This window comes from Erpetoichthys calabaricus, chromosome 8, assembly GCF_900747795.2.
Source record: "Erpetoichthys calabaricus chromosome 8, fErpCal1.3, whole genome shotgun sequence".
Classification (NCBI taxonomy): Eukaryota; Metazoa; Chordata; class Cladistia; order Polypteriformes; family Polypteridae; genus Erpetoichthys; species Erpetoichthys calabaricus.
In genome coordinates, this window is record NC_041401.2 from 188352650 (window position 1) to 188358649 (window position 6000).

Consider the following 6000-nt stretch of genomic DNA (forward strand, 5'->3'; position numbering starts at 1 on the left):
ATGAAGGCAAAAGAAGTGAATTAGCGGGAAAAAAACTGGTCACTAATTAAGAAAGGGTCAGAATGAAAACCTGCAGCCACTGCGGCCCTCCAGGATCACAGCTGGAAACCTCTGCAGTAGAGTTTGATTAAAAATGATGTTTCTGTGAGCGTCACGACGTTTATTTTATATAGATATATCGTTTTCTCCACCCTAGCGGCCCGCTTCTTCTCCTCTTTCGTCGGCATCTTTTCGCGTTAAAACTGATTAAGTCAGTGTTTGTGTTGAGATTACTTAGTACGTTTTCTTTATTTTTTTCATTTAAGCTGGCACTGGTGCCTGTACACATGTGCCGCACGGCCGCCCTGCTGCTCTTGCCAAGATTTGATTCTACAATAAAATAAAAAGAGGAATAACCTTGGAGGTCAATCATCACCCTGATAGTAGACGTCACGTAGTGTATGAGTACCAAATTTCAGGTCAATCGGTCAAACAGTGTGCGAGCTACAGGTGATTTAAAATTCTGGACAGACAAACAGCCACACTAGTGTATTATATAAGACGATAAGAAGTAACTTTTAACTTACATTTCACTTGCATCAGATCTCCTCCCTAAAATTTAAGTCATAAAGTTTCATTAATCCATTACGTCTGTTTATAACACAAAAAAAATAGCATTTGTCTGCGGGCACGTTGTATGTTCACCATTTTTAGATACAAACCCACACACGAAGACAAATACTTTGCAATTTAGTCATAAATTTAGAAATTATAAATCAATGGATTTACATTACTAGGTTCCTTTTGAGTTTGTGTTATTGTGTCATTTTATGGTTACAGCATAAATTTCGGCCTGTGGATTTGCTCTTTTTAGTATTGACCTGTAGTTATTTGTTCAGATCTTGAGCAAGTATGCATCTTTTTATTTCATTATTGTTCATCTTAGTATAGTATTACAATCACTACATTTTATGGTTAACTGTCAAGCTATGGATTTGCATTTTTAGGGTATTTTGAGCTGTGGCTTCCTTATACAATGTTGAAATTTATGGTTACGAAATAAAATGTGAAGTTCCCCTTGGGATTAATAAAGTTTATCTATCTATCTATCTATCTATCTATCTATCTATCTATCTATCTATCTATCTATCTATCTATCTATCTATCTATCTATTGCACAGTGCGTTTCACATCTATCTATTATATAGTGCCTTTCACATCTATCTATCTATCCTACTATACTAAACTTAATATCTATCTATCTATCTTATCCTGCCTACTACGCTATAATTAATATCTGTCTGTCTGTCTGTCTTATCCTGCCTACTATGCTATAATTAATATCTATCTATCTTATCCTGCCTACTACGCTATAATTAATATCTATCTATCTATCTATCTATCTATCTATCTATCTATCTATCTATCTATCTATCTATCTCAAGCTACAGATTTGCAGTAGTAATAGTTAAGACGTTCATTTTTGCATTACTGTTCATCATTAGATACACACCCACACTTGAAAACAAATACTTTTATAATTTCTCAATTTATGATTAAATTGCAATTTGGATTTACATTACTGGGTTACATTTGAGTTTTTTTTGTAATGTCTTTTGTACGGTCACAGTATAAATCTAAACCTATGGATTTGCAATTTTTAGTTTTGACCTGTAGTTAGTTACTTGCTCAAGATCTGAACAAATCTGTATCTTTTTATTGCACTATTGTTCATTTTAACAATAATTTTGCTGTAATATTTATTTGTTCAGCTTCCTGCGTGTATCTGTACTTTTCAAGACTTAGGATTTTCTGATATTATCATCAGATTCATAAAGTTTACCTTCAGTAACGAGTATCTTTTAAATTAGCGTTCCCTTTCTTCAGATCGTTTTCTCAGAGCTTAACATGTATATTGTATGTTGGGCCCAGTCGCCATTTTTTACATACACAACCACACACTATGACAAACAGTATTACAATTGCTAAATTTTATGGTTAACTGTCGAGCTGTGGATTTGCATTTTTAGGTCATTTTTGAGTTGTGGCTTCCTTATATAATGTTGAAATTTACGATTACGAAATAAATCTCCAGTTATGGATTTGCAGTACTTTTGAGTTGTAGCTTAGTGAATTTGTTAACACATTTCATTATTGCATTACTGTTCGTCATTAGCACTCAGTTCCCTTTATTAGTGTTCACATTCTTGTGGAAAATGGCTAACGGTGAACAAAACCAGACTGCTGTGCGTTTCTCAAGCTACAGATTTGCATTTGTAGGCTACCTTTGATTTTGTGGTTTACTTTGATAATGTCAAAAATTTACAGTTACAATATTTGCACTTCTTGATTGTTTAGTATTTAACCTTGTGTTCTTTTTATTGCATTATTGTTTGTCTTAATAGTTTTACTATAATGTTTATTTGTTCCACCTCCTTCATGTTTCTGTTTTCTTCAAGAATGAGGGATTTCTGATATTATCGTCAGTTTCATAAAGTTCATCTTCAGTAACGAGAATCTCTTATGTTAGAGTTTTCCTTTGTTCAGATCTGCTTCTCCAAATTTAAAATAACATCATTTTCGGTAAGGCAACCGTTTATGATTTTTCTCTTCATCTACTGTAACTCCAAAATGGCGTATATTGTAAGTTGAGCCTTGCCGCCATTTCCAGACACGTGACCGCACACGACGACAAATACTGTTCTCATTTCCAAATTTTCTGGTTCACTGTCAGGCTGTGGATTTGCAGTTCCCTTCACTTATCTGTGTTCCCATTGTAACGGTGAAGCAAAGGCAGGCTGCTCCGGTGTGTTTCACGAGGTCTCCCCTCGTTATCGATGTCGCTTCTGTCAGCCTGGCTTGTGTTCACATCGACTTCCCCAGTTTAAAGTCCACTCTTTATTAGAGCGCTAACGGATGAGACGACACGCGTGTAGAACCTCGTCCCCACTTCCGGAGGCACAGCCGCACATTAGCTTTCATGTTTCTAAATATACAGTTGGCTGTAAACCACAAATCGTGGATTTTACGCTGCTTAGGTTACATTCCAGTAAGTGTTACAGCATTTCTCCTTATTATTACATAACTGTCAGTAACATTTTACTATTTATTTGTTCTGCTCCCTTTGTGTGTCCATTTACTTATATTTTACAAAACTCTCACTTCTAAAGTGTTTTTTATTAATTATCATTTAAACTCTCTCCACAGGTAGAATGCTTTTGTTTGTGCCTACAGGAACTGCTACTCCATGTCGGTTTAAAGTGTTCTACCCTGTGGTTTATAAACCTTTCACGTCTTACTTGGGGAGTGGTGGCTCGGAGGCTAGGGATCTGCACTGGCAATCGGAAGGTTGCCGGTTCGAATCCCGTAAATGCCAATAGGGCCCTTAACCTGCAATTGCTGAGCGCTTTGAGTAGCGAGAAAAGCGCTATATAAAAGCAAAGAATTATTACTTACTGGCTGATTGCCACACTACAGTATAGCGGGTTTCATAATGCCATGGACCAGTCTACACATTTTGATGTGTTTATTACACTTTTCAAGTTAATTGGTCTTTGGACTGTTTTTCTATCATTTCAGCAAATTTGCACTATAATTGGTTGGTTTTATGAAAACCAAATCTTGATTTTGTGTTTATACATGCTTAAATGTAAAATTTGTGATTCGTTTTTTGCTTTGAATATCATCAGCTCTTATCTCATGGGGGACGTGGAAGTCCTGAACTATAGAATTGTCCGTTTCCTCGGACCAAAGACGTTTCTATGCATTCATCTGATTTCCAGATGGCTTTTTTTTCTGCTGGCTTTCCCTTCTGGGCTAAAAGGTGACTGTTTGCATTAATATTAGAAAGAATTCTCGTTTTTTCGGCATCAGAAAACAAGGGCTACTCAACATTTTGCTGTTTAACACTGATGCAAGAGCGTGACTGTTTTAAACTGTAGTCATATGATATGTGTTGTGGAAGGAGTGCAACATGTCAGATATTTCCAAAATAAAACCTCACAATCCAACAGCTTTCTGTTGCCTTCTTTTACCATACAAAACTGAAGCATGAAGTTATTGATAAAACATCCTTAATTGGTCTGTGTGTCTGTCCGGTTTCTTGTGTCTGTGTCATTCCAACAGATGGTGCATCAGAAACATTATTATTAATAAAATGCATTGCGTTTCTCACTCCAACAGATGGTGCATCACAAATATTAACAGTTCTTTTACGAATCCATTAATTCAAGAGACGTGCACGGTGAGTGTTAACGCTAAGGTCTATGTTGCTTACTTAGATTTCAGCCTGTGTTAGACGGGTAGCACAGCTAGTAAAATGATAAGTGTGTGTATGTCTGTCTGGTTGCTATGTCTCTGTCATTCCAACGGATGGTGCATCAAACATTTGTAATAATAAAAATGCATTGCATTTCTCACTCCAACAGGTGTGATAACAAACATTAGATAGATACCTTAATAATCACAAGGGGAAATTCACATACTCCAGCAGCAGCATTAACGTTGCATTTTATGAATCCCATACCAAATAGCATATAACACAGACATACAGATTGCATGGTGCACTCCAAATGTTAACGTTTACTTAGATTTCAACCCATCTTAGACATGTAGTACAGCTAGTAAAAAGATAAGTGTCTGCATGTGTGTGTGTGTGTCTGTCCGGTTGCCATGTCTCTGTTATTCCAACAGATGGTGCATCAGATACATTAACACTACTGGTACAAATCCCATACCAAATAGTATATAACACAGACATACACATTGACTTCTGCAGTGAATAATGCAACGCTAAGATCTACATCAGTTAGATTTCAGCCTGTCTTAGATGGGTAGCACAAGTGTGTCTGTCCAGTAGCTATGCCTCTGCCATTTCCAAAACATGGAGCATCACAAACATTTTTAGTAATAAAATGCATTGCATGTGTCATTCCAACATGTGGTGCATCACAAACATTAACACTGCTTTTATGAATCACATACCAAGTGGCATAGAACACAGACATACACATTGCATGGTTCACTCCAAATATTAACACTGAGGTCTACGTCGATTACTTAAATTCCAACCCGTTCTAGACAGGTAGCACAGCTAGTAAAAGGATGAGTGCCTGTCTGGTTTCTGTGTCTCTGTCATTCCAACAGATGGTGCATCAGAAACATTAACACTACTTTTACCAATCCCATACCAAATTGCACATAACACAGACATACACATTGTATGATTCACTGCAGACGTCAACGCTAAGTTCTACATCAGTTGGATTTCAGCCTGTCTTAGATGGGTAGCACAGCTTTTAGAAGGACAAGTATTTATTTGTGTGTCTGTCCAGTAGCTATGTCTCTGCCATTTCCAAAAGATGGAGCATCACAATTTATAGCAATAAACTGCATTGCATGTGTCATTGCAACAGATGGTGCATCAGAAACATTAACACTTCTTTTACGACGTGTGTACTGCGAGTGTTAACGCTAAGGGTCTATGTTGTTTACTGAGATTTCAGCCTGTGTTAGATGGGTAGCACACCTAGTAAAAGGATAAGTGTCTGTGTATGTCTGTCTGGTTGCTGTGCATCTGTCATTCCAACGGATGGTGCATCACAAACATTTGTAATAATAAAATGCATTGCCTTTGTAATTGCAACAGATGGCACATCAGAAACATTAACTCTGCTTTTACGAATCCCATACCAAGTGGCATATCATAGAGACATATGCATTACACGGTGCACTACAAACGTTAATGGTGAGGTCTACAACGATTAGATTTGAACGCGTCTTAGACGGGGGGGCACAGCTATCATATATAAACAAAAAATATGTTCAGTGCCAGCCCTCTGTTAGTTGCAAAAAAAAAAAAAAATGCACCTGTAGCTAATAAGTTTAACCAACTTAAAAACCGAATAGTTACCAGTATACCTTTAATCAACCCAACAACTAAACAGTTACTACAGATATAATGAGCTGGCACAGAGCAGCTTGTTGACCATATCAAAGCTGTTAATGAAGGAAGATATGACA